This window comes from Canis lupus, chromosome 22, assembly GCF_011100685.1.
Source record: "Canis lupus familiaris isolate Mischka breed German Shepherd chromosome 22, alternate assembly UU_Cfam_GSD_1.0, whole genome shotgun sequence".
NCBI lineage: Eukaryota > Metazoa > Chordata > Mammalia > Carnivora > Canidae > Canis > Canis lupus.
Genome location: NC_049243.1, coordinates 700,614 through 715,713, shown reverse-complemented (window position 1 = coordinate 715,713; position 15,100 = coordinate 700,614). Strand labels below are relative to the sequence as shown.

Sequence of the window (15,100 nt, the reverse complement as noted above, 5' to 3'; positions counted from 1 at the left end):
ATGCCATTGGAGGTTTGACGGGAATTGCATCAAAGCTGTAGACTGCTTTGCACAGTAGGCACATTTGAACAATATTCTTCCAATCTGTGAACACAGAATATCGTTCCATTATGTGTGTCTTTAACAGTCCCTTTCACCAAGGTCTTCTTACAGCTTTCACTGTACAGATCTTTCACCTCCTTGGTTAAATTCATTCCTGGGTATTTTATTCTTTTTGATGCACTTGCAAATGGGATTGTTTTCTTAATTTTCTAATAGATTGATATTCAAGTCTAGCAATGAAACAGTTTTTATTTTATATATTGCAACTTTACTGAATTTAATAGTTTTTTTGGTGGAGTCTGTAGGGTTTTCATTATACCTGCATATCATGAGTTTTACTTCTTTCTTTCTGATTTGGATCCTCTTTATGTCATTTTTCCCCTAACCACTCTGGCTAGGACTGCCAATAGTATGCTGAATAGAAGTGGGGAGAGTAGATATTTTTGTCTTGTCCCCGATCTTAGAGGAAATGTGTTCAGCTTTTAACCATGGAGTATGTGAGCTGTGGTTTTCTCATATGTGGCTTTTATTATATCAAGGTATATATTCCCTCTATAACCCCTCTTACTGAGAGTTTTTATCACAAATAGATGTGTTTTATTACATGTTTTTTGATCTATTGAGAGGATTATGTAATTCCATCTCATTTCGTTACTGTGGTGTGTCACATTGACTGCAAATGTTGAACCATCCTTACAATTCTGCATTCGATCATAGTGTATGAATCTTTTAATGTATTATTGAAATCAGTTTTGAGGAATATCCCCATCCATGTTCATTAGGGATGCTGGCCTGTAATTTTTTTTTCTTCTAGTGCCTTTATCTGGTTTTGGCATCAGGGTCATGCTGACCTCATAAAATGAGCTTAGCAGTATTCCCTCCTCTCCTGTTTTCTGAAAGAGTTTAAGCTAGCTTGGTATTAAATCTTCCTTAAATGTTCTATAGAATTTACTAGTGAAGCCTTCTGGTCCTGAGCTTCTTCATTCAGAGATTTTTGATTACTGATAAAATCTCCTTGACAACAGTCAGTCGTTTCAGATTTTTTTATTTCTTCATGATTCAGTCTTCATAGATTGGGTATTTCTAGGAATGTATCCATTTCTTCTAGATTGTCCAGTTTGTTGGCATATAATTGTTCATAGTAGTCTTTCATGTTACTCTGTATTCCTGTGGTATCCATTTTAACATCTCCTCTTCCACTTCGGATTTTGAGTCCTTTTTGTGGTGAGTCTAGCCAAGGGTTTGTCAATGTTGTTTATCTTACAAAAACTACTCTTGGTTTCATTGACTTTTCCTATTAAACTTTTCAGCCAGTGTTCCATTTTTTCTGCCCTGATCTTTATTTCCTTCCTTCTCCTAACGTTGGAGTTAGCTTATTGGTGTTTCAGTTCTCGAGGTCAAAGGGAGGTTGGTTAAAATCCTTGTTTCTTGATGTAGGCATTTATTGCTCTGAACTTTCAGTACTGCTTTTTTTTGATATTTTGTAGTTCCATTTTCAGTTGTCTTTGTATATTTTTTTTATTTCTCTTTTGATTTCTTCTTTGGCCCATTGGTTTTTCATGAGTAGGTTAATCTTCACAACTGTGAATTTTCCATCTTTCCTCCTATTACTGTTTTCTAGTTTTAGACCACTAGGTCAGAAAAGATACTTAGTACCATTCCCTCTTAAATTTGTTAAGACAGGGATCCCCGGGTGGCTCAGTGGTTTAGCACCTGCCTTCAGCCCAGGGTATGACCCTGGAGTCCCGGGATCGAGTCCCGCATCAGGCTCCCTGTGTGGAGCCTGCTTCTCCCTCTGCCTGTGTCTCTGTCTCTCTCTCTCTCTCTCTTTGTGTGTGTCTCTCATGAATAAATAAATAAAATCTTTGAAAAAAAATTTGCCAAGACATTTTTTGTGACCTATCATGTAATCTTTCCTTTTTTTTTTTTTCCATGTAATCTTTCCTAAAGAATGTTTTGTCTGCACTTGAGAAGAATGTGTATTCTGCTGCTATTGGATGGAATATTCTCTTTATGTCTGGTCTAAAGTGTAACAAATCCATTACCTTATTTTTATATCTGGATGGTCTGTCTGTTGTTGAAAGTGGCATTCTGACGTCCTCTCCTATTATGGCACTGCTGTCTATTTCTCCCTTCAGATCTGTTAACAAATCAGGTTTTTTTAGATGCTCCCATATTGGGTGCATATATATTTAGAATTGTTATTTCCTCCTGATGAATTGACCCCTTTTATCATTGCATAATAATACTCTTAATGTGTGTCTCAGATAACTACTTCTGTTCTCTTTTGGTTGCTCTTTGCTTGACATATCTTTTTTGATCCCTTGACATTTAGCCTGTGAATGTCCTTACTGCTTGAGTCCTATGTAGACGGCATACAAATGGGTTTTTATTTTTCCCCCATTCAGCCAGTCTGTGTCTGTTAGAGAATTTTGCCCATCTAAAGTAATTATTGATAAGTAAGGATGCACTGTATCCATTTTGTTAATTGATTTCTGATTGTTTTATATAGTTCCTTTCTTGTTGTCATTTTTTGTAGCAGTTTGCTTTAATTCTTTATCATTTGTGTATCCATTATAGGCTTTTGCTTTACTGCTTTCATGATAAATGGTGTAGTTATAACCATCTATTTTAAGTTGGTAACTTCAATTGCATGAGAAAGTTCTACCCATTTACTTGTCTCCGCCCCCCAACATTTTATGTTGATGTCCCAATTTACATCTTTTTATATTGCGGCCATTAACAAAATAACGTAGCTATGGTTATTTTCAACACTTTTGTTTCTTAACCTATATGCTAGGTTTCAAAGAGATTTACATACCACCATTGCATTATTATTTTGAATTTTAATATACCTTTACCAGTAAGCTTCTTACTTTAATATATTTTCATGTTACTAAGTAGCATCCTTTTGTTCTAGTTTGAAAACTCATTTACCATTACTTGTAGGTCGATTTGGTGGCTTTTGTTTATCTAGGAATATCTTTATCTCTCCTTCATGTCTGAATAACAGCTTTGCTGGGTAAAGTATTCTTAGATGAGTTTTTTTTCTTTGAGCACTTTGAATATATCACCCTACTCTCTCCTCCCCTGAAAGATTTCTGCTGAAAAATCTGCTGAAGACCTTTTTGGGATTTCTTTGTAGGTAATAGTTCTTTGTTTAGAGATTTTTGTCTTTGGTTCTTCAGAGGTTGATTATAATGTGTCTTGGTAAAGATTGCTCTTGGAGCTTCCTGTGCCTGGATGATCATATCCCTCCCCAGACTGGGGGAGTTTTCAATCATTATGTTTTCTGTTCCTTTCTCCCTCTTTTATCCTTACTTTGGAAGTCCCAGAAAGAGATTGTTTCTTTTGATGATGCTTCACAGTTCAAGTAGGATTTCTTCACTCTAATTTCAAAAAATAGGATTTTTGCTTAAGGTGTTGCTAATCATGTCAGCCAGCTACTTCTAAGATCTGTTCATTGAACTATGACAAGGAATATTTCTCTTTTGAAATTCCTTAAATCAGTTATACTTAATCAAATTGTAACAACCCTTTGTTAATACAAAGTCAGTTCAGTCTATCCTTTCATTTTACAGCCAGTAGTAGGGTAATACATAAGTCATACTGAAAAATAATCAGGGAGAAATACAGAACTTAGAGAAAAATTTACATATGGGCATGAATATGCTCCTTTCATGAATAGTTTTTTAGATTTACAGATTTTATCATTAAATTTATCAGCTTCAGCTCCCAATTCTCAGATCTATGACCTTAATTTTTTCTGTTGTTCCTCAAATGGATAGCTTTTTAATATATACCAGAGCAGTCAGAGCTAGCAGTTGTTCATAGTCCCATTCTATTTAGTATCTCCTGTGATACTTGTCACACTTTCCTAAGAGCTGCTACTCATACTAAACAAAGCTGATCCCTAAGGCATTTTTTTACTTCAAAATTTTCTATTTACTATAGATGTTTTTGCCACCTTCTTATAATACCAGAGTCCTTGTCATCTTTTCTTATAAAAACCATTTGTGGTTTATGGGGATTTGTACATACTTAAAATTCCCTTGATAATAAGCACTTTTAGATAATATGTATTTTTACCTCATATGTATTTTGTATTCCTTCATTCAATAGGAATCTATTGAGTGCCTATAGGCACCAATACCAACATTTGTGCAGGTATTAGAAGTCATTCAACTGAGCTGCTAAAAGCCTTACAGCAGCGATTGAAGATTTTATAGCTAACCCAATTCCTCTATGTAAATGTACATTTCTGCAAAAATATCTGTGTTTTGGTGATTTTTAAGGTCAGGTTCATGAAAAGACAAATAGTGTTTTTAGTAGATACATGCTTACTTCTTTCTCTTATAGACGGCAGCCCACAGTCCTCAGGGTTCCAAGCCTTTGTCTGTTTGATCCCCTACCCTGTGATTTAGAATAGCTGCTAGATGGGTAGCAACAATTTCTTAAAACACAGCAAAGTACCAGCCTTAAAAGATTAATGATGATATGTGCAGTGTATACATCTGGAAAGAAAATTCAGTATATATATAAAGAAGATATTGTATCATCAGTCATCTGGGAAATGGCCAATTCATATCAGGGTGAAATATCATTACCCACTAGAATGGCAAATATTTTAAAGAACAATAACACCAAATATTGGTGAGGATGTGAAGCAACTGAAACAAAATCGGTTTGGATGTGCCTTCTAAGCTAAAAACAAACAAACACACACACACACACACACACAAAACAAGCAAACAAACAAAAACAACTCACCTTGTGCCCTAGCAATTCCACTCTTAGGAATATGCCCAACAGAAGTGAATGTGCACTGTTCACAAAAGAGGGGAGGTTGCCAGATAAGGCTTCACAGCATCACCTTGGGTTTGCTCTCTGAAGATGGGCAGGTGTTCTCTAAGGAGCCAAGCATCCAGAAGAGCATGAAGTCATGGCGATGTAAGCCAGCCTGATGTTTTGGGTAACAATGCCTGTTCTAAACAGTTTCAACACAGAGATTACAATTCCAGAAAGACCCAAGGCTGGAGGAGTGTTGTAGCGCTTACTACTAAGTCAGTTCTGCCCAGGGACATGGTCAGATTTGTACTTACCAAGATCACTCAGATTGGTGTGTTGGAGCGAAGTTAGCAGGAGGTCAGTCAGGATGGATGGTTATCACTTTGCTGCCATTTTGCCAATTCTGGAGAATAAGTACTTTCCTTATATTGTGTATTATCTTGTGTCATTCTATAAGGAATGAACAAAGGACCATCTAGTCTGAAACCATTCAGATGATTTTCAAATGTTCTATCTAGAAAAATCCATGATTTCACCAAATATACACAGGTTTTGTTTATCTTTACAATGAAACTTGCATTTTTCCTCTGAATTGTCCTCATTTCTTTCTAATGACCACCACCAACAACAACAGAAAGCCACAGGGTTTTAGTTTGGGAGGATGACATAGTTCACCTCCTTCCAGCTACATATAAAAACAATTTCTTCTGAAGGAAACCCAAAAGCTAGTTAAGCAAACCCCACAAATCAGGCAAATGAGAAAAACACCCACATCAAAGTGGGTGGGGGTGTGGGGTTCTGATCCAAGATGGCAATGTAGGAAGATCCCAAACTCACCGTCCTCCATGGGCACACCAAATCTGCACCTATTTATAGAGCAATTCCTCCTGAGAACTGAGGGCTAAATGAACAGCTTCTGCACAACAGAAGACAGAGAAGCTGCGTAGAGAACATCAAGAGAGATGGAGGCACGAAGGGAACCACCCACCCTTGACACTGTGAACTGAAGCGGGGAGAGGTAGTGTAAAGAGGCTGTGGGACGATTCCTCTGTCCTAGGGCACAGGGGGAAATAAGACTACAGTTTAACAGAGCACCTAGAATATAAAGGGCCTGACCCTAGAACCAGCCAAAAAGTGGGGGAGCTGCTGAAACTCTCCCTGAGCCCAAGGGGCAGGCAAGCACCAGGGTTTAAGTGCCCTATCCCCAAGTTTGACAGTGCAGATGGAAACAGGGTCCAGGTACCCTAGCCAGCTCACCTCCTCGGTCACCTCAGCACAGTGCTGCTCACATCAGGACTCTGCTCAGCACTCACTGTATCTCTAGTTATTGCACGAAGGTGACACAGGCCCAAGCAACCTGGAATACCCTGGTACCCTGGGCTCATTCCACTTCCGCCTCAGCAGGCTTGCTAGGGTACTCCCAGCACAGAGCGCACTGGGACATCTCATGCTTGCCTCAGTTCTAACCCCATGTGTGGAGCACCCCAGCATCACCTATCCTGTGCCATAGCTCAGCTCCAGAGCAGGTGCCCTGCAGTGTGCCCTCCATGTGGAAAGCCCCAGGACACCCTGGCTTGCATCTGCTTCACCTGCCACTATTCCACCAGGGCAGCCCATCACAGAGTACCCTAGGAGCCCAGCCCACACTACATCTAAAAACAGAAAAACATTCTTTTCAACTGCACATGGAACATTCTCCAGGAGAGATCACATTATAAGCCACAAAATAAGTTTCAATCAATCATAAAAAGATGCTGTCAAGTGTCTTTTTCAACCATAATAGTATGAAAGTAGAAATCAATCACAAGAAAAAAAAAAAAAAACCTGGAGAGGCACCTGAGTGGCTCAGTAGTTGAGCATCTGCCTTTAGCTCAGGCCATGATCTCGAGGTCCTGGGATTGAGTTCTGCTTCGGCCTCCCTGCTCAATGGGGAGCCTGCTTCTCCCTCTCCCTTTGGCCCTCCCGCTCACACACTGGTGATCTCTCACTCAAGTATATTAATAACATCTTTTAAAAATAAAACTAGAAAAAACACAAACATGTGGAAGCTAGACAACAACCAATGAATGGGTCAATAAAGAAATCAAAGAGGAAATTAAAAAATACATGAAAACACAATGGGCCAACATCTTTGGGATACAATGATGGCACTTCCAAGAGAAGAATTTACAGTGATACAGGCCTACCTCAAAAAATAAATATCACAAACTATCTAACCTTAGTACTAAGGGAACTAGAAAAAGAACAAAACCCAAGGGTAGTAGAAAGAAGGAAATAATAATTAAAAAAAAAAAAAAACCAGAGCAGAAATAAATGAAATAAGAACTGAAAAAAAAATTGAAAAGATCAATGAAACCAAGAGCTGGTTCCTTAAAATGTAAATAAAATTGATAAGCCTTTAGCCAGACTCAAAGAAAAAAAAATGAGAGGTCCCAAATAAAATCAGAAACAAAACAGAAGTAAAAAAGCAACATCATAGAAATACAAAAGACTACCACAAAAAAAATTATATGCCAAAAACTTGTACAACCCAGGAGAAATGGATAAATTCCTGGAAACATACTATCTTCCAAAACTGAGTTAGGAAAAATAGAAAATCTGAATAGACCAATTAATAGTAACAAAAGTGAATTGGTAATGAAAAAACTCCCAACAAACAAAAGTCCAGTACCAGATGGATTCACAGGTGAATCTACCAAACACCAGTTTATACCTATTCTCAAGCTATTCTAAACAATAGAAGAGGAAGGAAAGCTTACAAATATGTTCTACAAGGTACCAAAACCAGACAAAGACCCTACAAAGAAGAAAACTATGGGCCAGTATCCCTGATAAGCACAGATGTAAAAATCCTCAATAAAAAACCAGCACGTTCCATTTAGTAATACATTAAAAGGATCATTCACCTCAGTCGAGTAGGATTCATTCCAGGATGTATGGGGAGTTTGATATTCACATATCAATCAATGTGATACACAATATTAACAAAACTAAGGATAAAAATCATATGATCATCTCAGTATATGCAAAAAAGGCATGTAACAAAAGTCAACATTTGTTGATGATAAAAACTCAACAAAGTGGGTTTAGAGGGAACATACCTCAGATAATACTGGCCATAGATGACAAACCTACAGCTGACATCATACGCAATGTGAAAACCTGAGATCAAGAAAAAGTCAAGGATGTCCACTCTTGCCACTTCTACTCATCATGTGACTAGAAGTCCTAGCCACAGCAAAAAGAAAAAAAAGAAAGAAAGAAGGGCACATTGATAAGGACAAAGTTAAACTTTCTCTATTGGCAGATGACATGATACTATACATAGAAAACCCTAAAGACTTCACCAAAAAAAAACTATTAGAATAAACGAATTCAGTGCAGTAGTAAAATATAAAATGAATACACAGAAACTGGTTTTGTTTCCTACAACAAAGTAGCATAAAGAGAAATCAAGAAAACAATTCTATAACTTTACACACCAAAAAAGAATAAATATCTAGAAATAAACTTATCCAAAGAGGTGAAAGGCCTACTCTGAAAACTATAAAACACTGATGAAAGAAGTTGAAGGTGACATGAACAAATGCACATTCCATGCTGATGGATTGGAAGAATTTGTTAAAACGGCTGTCCTACCCAAAGCAATCTACACATTCAGTACAATCACTATCAAAATACTAATAGCATTTTTCCTCGAACCAGAAGAAATTATCCTAAATTTGTGTGCAGTCACAAAAGACCCTGAGTAGCCAAATCAATCTTGAGAAAGAACAAACCTGGAGCTATCATAATCCTTGATTTCAAGATATAGTGATAGTGATCAAAACAGGATGGCACTGGCAAACAGAAATGGATGCAGAGATCAATGGAATGGAACAGAGAGCCAGAAGTGGGGCCCATGCTTAAATGATCAGTTAATCTCAACAAGACAGGCAAGAATATACAATAGGGGAAAGACAGTCTCTTTAACCAATGGTGCTGGGAAGACCAGACAGCTACATGCAAAAAAATGAAACTAGACCACTTTCTTACACCATATACAAAAATAAACTCAGAATGGATCAAGAGCCTAGCAGCTGGGTGGCTCAACTGAGCACCTGACTTTTGATTTCAGCTCAGGTCATGATCTCAGGGTAGTGGGATTGAGCCCCAGGACTGCACTCAACAGGGAACCTACTTGAGGTTCTGTCTCCCTCTGCCTCTGCCCCTCCCCCTGCTTGTGCTCATGTTCTCTCCCCCTCTCTCCCACCCAGAAAAAATAAATCTTTTTTTTAAAAAAGAAACTAAATGTGAGACCTGAAACCATAAAACATCTAGAAGAAAACATAGGCGGCGGTAACCTCTCGAACATAGGCCTTAGCAACATTTTTCTAGATATGTCTCCTAAAGCAAGGGAAACAAAAGCAAAAATAAACTATTGGGACTACACCAAAATTAGAAGCTTTTGCACAGTGAAGGAAACTATCAACAAAATGAAAAGGCAACCCACTGAATGAGAAGATATTTGCAAATGATATATCTGATAAGGAGATAATATGCAAAATATATAAAAAACTTATACAACTCAACACCAAAAGAATATCTAATTTTAAAATGGGCAGAGGACCTGAATAGACATTTCTCCAAAGAAAACATAAAGATGGCTAACAGACACATGAAAAGATGGCTCAACATCACTCCACATCAGGGAAATGCAAATCAAAACCACAATGAGTTAGATATCAGCACCTATCAGAAGAGCTAGTATCAAAAAAGATAAATAAATGTTGGTAAGAATATACTGAAAAAGGAATTTTTAAAAAGATTTTATTTATTTATTCATGAGAGATACAGAGAGACAGAGAGGCAGAGGGAGAAGCAGGCTCCATGGGGAGAGCCCAATGTGGGATTTGAACCCGGGTCTCCAGGATCACGCCCTGGGCCAAACGTGACACTAAACCACTGAGCCACCCAGGGATCCCAGAAAAAGGAATTCTTGTTCACTGTTGTTGGTATAGACACTGTGGAAAATGGGGGAAGTTGTAAAATATAAAATCCACTAATTCCACTATTCAGTAATGTTGCAATATCAATTTCAGCATATCAATATACCACTATTAGGTATTTGGCCACAGAAAACAAGAACACTAATTCAAAAAGACATATGTATCCCTCTATTTAGTGTAGCATGAGCCGAGATACGAAAACAATGCAAGTATCCACTGAGAGAAGAATGGATAAACGTGTGTGTGTGTGTCTACACACATACATACATACACACGATGGAATATCAACCATAAGAAAGAATAAGATATTGCCATCGTGTGTATGTATGTGTGTGTGTAGACACACAAACACACACATCCAAATACAGATGGACCTAGAGGGTAATATGCTAAGTGGAATAAAAAGAAGAAAAAGCAGAAACAAACACATTAATACAGAGAATAAATTGATGGTTGCCAGAGGGACAGGCAGTGGGAGGTACAGGCTTCCTGTTACAGCATGAGTGAGTCACGTGGATTAAAGGTGCAGAATAGGGAATATCGTCGGTGCTGCAGTAGTGTTGTATGGTGACAGGTGGAGCTACATTTGTGGTGAGCATACCATAACATATAGACTTGCTGAAGCACTGCCTTGTACACCTGTAACTAATATAACATTGTCAACGTTACTTAAATTTAAAAAAAAAAATGGTAGGAGAGACTGAGACACAGTCTCACGACGAATCTCAGCCCAGGCAAAGTAACCCACCGTCAAGGAGGCTATCTCGAGTTGGAACCTGTCCCTGGGGAGTAAAGAGTTTGAACTCTTCTTGTGGTACTGCAACTCTTTAAGGCCTGTACCTGAGAGATAAGTCCCCAAAACATCTAGCTTTGAAAACCCATCGGGCTCATGTCCAAGAGCCCCACAGGATATAGGGACTTGAGAAGTAGTTCTCACGGGGCTGTTTAGAATTACCCACCCCCAGGACCCAGCATAGAGACAGCCAACTAAAATGCATCAACTCTTTCTGTGAACAAAACCTGTTTGCATATTTTAAAGCTTCACCTGAGGGATAGGCATCTAATTTAACACACATCCAGGGTCCTACTGAAATACTTCACAAAACAGCTGCAGGTGGGTGCTATTTTTGTGCTCTTCCTCTGCTTCATTCCAGGTCACCAGTTTCTCCCAGAAAGGAGCTTATACACTAGTTCTTGTGCCCTGATTTTTGCAGCTGCCACTCAGGAGAGGCTGCTTGGCTCTGGTGGCCTGCGGGCCTTGACTTTTACAGGCTCCATGGGGCTATAACAAACTGAAAAGGAGTTCTTAACCAGCTGTACTGCAGGGCACAGCAAAGAGGCATCAGACTGAAATACTCACTCTGTAAAAGCAGCTTATTAGCTTATCTGTACAGCTGTGGCCTGTGGGGCATGCTTTTATTTGAACACTGACGACCTCTTCAGAGACTGGGAAGGCTGGTGGGCACCATCTTCACACTTTTCCTCTTCCTAGCCCCATGTTTCCAGTGTCTCCAAGAAAGGAGCTGCTTATATACTTCTTTGGTGGCCCAGATTTTGTGGCTGCCACCTTGAGAAAACATTCCTTGGTAGCTTGGCCCTGGTGTCCAGCGAGGCTTGTGTTCACAGATTCAGTGGGAAGGTAACAAACAAAGAAATGGCTCTTCATTGGCCGTCAGCCCAGGGCTCAGTGCAGAGGGGCAGACAATAACGCCTGTCTCCCACGCTTCCCCTGAAAGAGGTACATTTGCACATTTTAAATCCTGTTGCCTTAGGTTCTTGTTTTCAATCAGCTTGAATCTAGTTGCTGACTGAGATCTCCCTTTGGGGCACCCACAGGTCCTAGTGCACCCTCAATTATTGGGAGCCACTAGGAACAAAATAGGAGGCTTGGACAAACACAAAGTTTTGAGATACCATGAAGAGCTAGAGCAAGGTTGAATAATAGTTTCATCTCCTTCATGATCTCACTCCTTCAGGTTGGGAAATGTGGCTGTTTTCTATGGTTGCATAGCAACCAACACAGAGAGTCAAAGAAAATACAGAAACAAAGGAACTTGTTCCAAATGAAAGAACAGGATAAAATCTCAGAAGAAGAAAAAACCTTAATGAAACAGAGGCAAGTGCTTTACCTGACCAAAATACTAAGTTCCGGAGAAAATGAGACAAAGTTAGAACTTCAACAAAAACAAAATATGAGTACCACATAGGAAGTCATAGACCTGAAGAAACAATAACTGAACTGAAAAATGCACTGGAGGGTTTGACAACAGACTAGATGAAGCAGAAGGAAGGATCAGCAAACTCCCAGACAAGGCATCAGAATGCCTCCAATTAGACCAGCAAAGAGAAGAAAGAACAAGAGTGAAAGTAGCTTCAGGAACTTATGGGACACCACCAAACAGACTAACATCCACATGTAGGGGTCCCCAGATGGAGAAGAGAAAGGAGTAGAAAACTTTTTTGACAAAATAATGGATGAAAACACTTTTAACCTGCAGAGGGATACAGACATCCAGAACCAAGAACTCCAGAGAGTTTCAAAAGGATGATACACCATGATCAAGTGTGCTCTCTTTCAGGGGTGCAAGAATGATTCAACATCTGCATGTGAGTGTCATACACTGCATTATCAAAGGAAGGAGAAAACCTGTACAACCCTATCAATAGATGCAGAAGAGGCATTTGACAAAATTCAACACAATAAAAATCTGGATAGGTTGGGTATAGAAGAAACACACCTCAAAATAATAAATAAATAATATAACAAGTCCGTGGTGAAAAGCAGAAAACTTTTCCTCTAAGGCTGGAAACAAGACAAAGATTCCCACCCTTACCACTTCTATTCAACATAATATTGCAAGTCTTGGAGCAATTAGGCAAGAAAAAGAAATAAAAGGCACCCAAAGTGGAAAGGAATAAAACTGTCACTATTTGCAGATGACATGATACTATACACAGAAAACCCTTAAGCAAAAAAAGAAAAAGAAAAAGAAAACCCTTAAGCCTATGCTAAAACAAATATTAAAACTAATAACAGGGTAGGCCCAGTGGCTCAGCGGTTTAGCGCCGCCTTCAGCCCAGGGCCTAATCCTGGAGACCCAGGATCGAGTCCCACATCAGGCTCCTTGCGTGGAGCCTGCTTCTCCCTCTGCCTGTGTCTCTGCCTCTCTCTCTCTCTCTCTCTCTCTCTCTCTCTCTCTCTGTGTTTCTCATTAATAAACAAATAAAATCTTTAAAAAACTAATAAATGAATTCAGTAATGTTGCAATATCAATTTCAGCATATCAATATATCAACATATATCGCAATTATCAATATATAAAAATGAGTTGCATTTCTATACACTTACAACAAACCATAAGAGAAATTAAGAAAACACCTTTATAATTTCATCAAAAGAATAAAATACCTGAGAATGAATTTAACCAAGATGCAAGGCCTGTACATTGAAACCTATAAGACACTGATGAAGGAAATTCAAGAAGATACAAATAACGAGAAGGTATCCCATGCTCATGGATTGGAAGGATTAATATCATAAAAATGTCCATATAATCTAAAGCAATCTATGTATTCAATGCAATGCTTATCAAAATCTCGATGGTATTATTTATAGACCTAGAACAAATAATCCTAAAACTGATGGAACCACAGAAGATCCCGAATAGCCAAAGCAGTCTTCATCAAGAAACAACAATGCTGGAGGCATCACACTTCCTGATTTCAAACTACATTACAAAGCTCTAGCAATAAAAACGATGCTGGCATAAAAGCAGACACACAGACCCACAGAACAGAATAGAGAGCCCAGAAATAAACTCACACATACGTGGTTGGTTCATTTATAGCAGTGGAGCCAAGAATTTACAACGTAGAAAGGACAAGTTTCCTCCGTAAGTGGTGCTGGGAAAACTGGGCAGCCATGTGCCAAAGAATGAGACTGGGCCACTGTTTGATACCGTACACAGAAATGAACTCCAAGCAGATTAAACACTTGAATATAAGAACTGAAATTATAAAAACCCCTAGAAGAAAACAGGTAAGCTGCTTGACATCAGCTTTGGTGATATTTTTTTTTTCCTTTTTCAATTTGACACCAGGAAAGGCAACAAAAGCAAAAATAGGGAGTCTTCATCAAACTAGAAAGCTGCTGCACCACCAAGGAAACCATCAACAAAATGCAAAGGCAGCCTACTGAGTGGGACGAAATACTTTCAGATATTTATATCTGATAAGGAGCTAATATCCAAATATATAAAGAATTCGTATAACTCAGGGACATAACACCTGATTCTAAAAATGGGCAGAGTATCTGAATAGAGACTTTTTTTCCTACAGAAGACATTCAGATGGCCAGCAAGTACATAAAATTGTGCCCACCGTCACTAATCATCCATGAAATGCAAATCTCAACCCCAGATGTTAAACCCCCTCATACTCCTCAGAGTGGCCAGTATCAAACAGACAAATACCGTGTTGTCAAAGACACAGCGTCAAGGCCGTTGGTGGGAATGGAAATTACTGCAGCCCCTGTGGAAGATACTCTGGAGGTTCCTCAGAACCCAGAAATGGAATTCCCATATGATCCAGCAGTTACGTTTCTGAGTGTTCATCCAAAGAAAATGAAAACACTAACACCAAAAGAGCCTTGCTCACACACACCTGTGGGCACCGCAGCATTATTTACAACAGCCGAGACAGAGAAGCCAACTGTGTGCCCATCAGTGGGCAAATGTCTAAAGAAAAAATTTTTTTTTTTCAGCCATGGAAGAAAGAAGGAAATCCCACCATTTGCAACAACACAGATAGACCTCAAAGGCAGTATGCTAAGCACAAGTCAGAGAAACACAGGTACCACACGATCGAACTTATTATATGGGGATTTGAAAACAAAACAAAACAAGCTCACAGATATGGAGAACAGACTGGTGACTGCTGCCAGAATTGGGGGCTGGGGAGTGAAGCTGTTCAAAAGGTGTACTTTTGACGATAAAATAAATAAGGCCCCGGGACGTGGCACGGCTTGACGACTGCTGTTAACAGGACTGGCTTATCAATCAAAAACTGCCAAGAGAGCAGATTAATAGTTTTTGTTACAAGAAAAGATTCTTAGCTCTCAGTGCTGATAGATTAACTAAGCTCATTACGGTGATCACAACATATATGAACATAGAATAATTATGTCATATGAATAGTGTGTATATCAACTCTATTTCAATAAGATTTATTTTAGTAAAATAATGTTTAGGGGCACCTGGGCGGCTCATTCAGTTAAACGTCTC

At 38.9% G+C, this 15,100-nt stretch overlaps 1 protein-coding gene and 1 long non-coding RNA gene across 3 annotated transcripts in view; one reads left to right on the top strand and one right to left on the bottom strand.

The window, feature by feature from the left end:
• Nucleotides 1–15,100, top strand: part of FAM124A (family with sequence similarity 124 member A) — an 84,720-nt gene that overhangs the window by 62,305 nt on the left and 7,315 nt on the right. The window lies entirely within an intron of this gene.
• Nucleotides 2,874–14,852, bottom strand: LOC106557581. 2 transcript variants are annotated; one of them, XR_005376121.1, is made up of 5 exons: nt 14,728–14,852; nt 11,179–11,547; nt 5,145–5,280; nt 4,813–5,029; nt 2,874–3,431 (listed from the first exon to the last, which is right to left on the bottom strand). It is a non-coding gene; the product is annotated as an uncharacterized LOC106557581 (long non-coding RNA). The 2 variants fall into 2 exon arrangements; XR_005376120.1 differs by lacking the exon at nt 14,728–14,852 and having other exon boundaries at nt 11,179–11,998.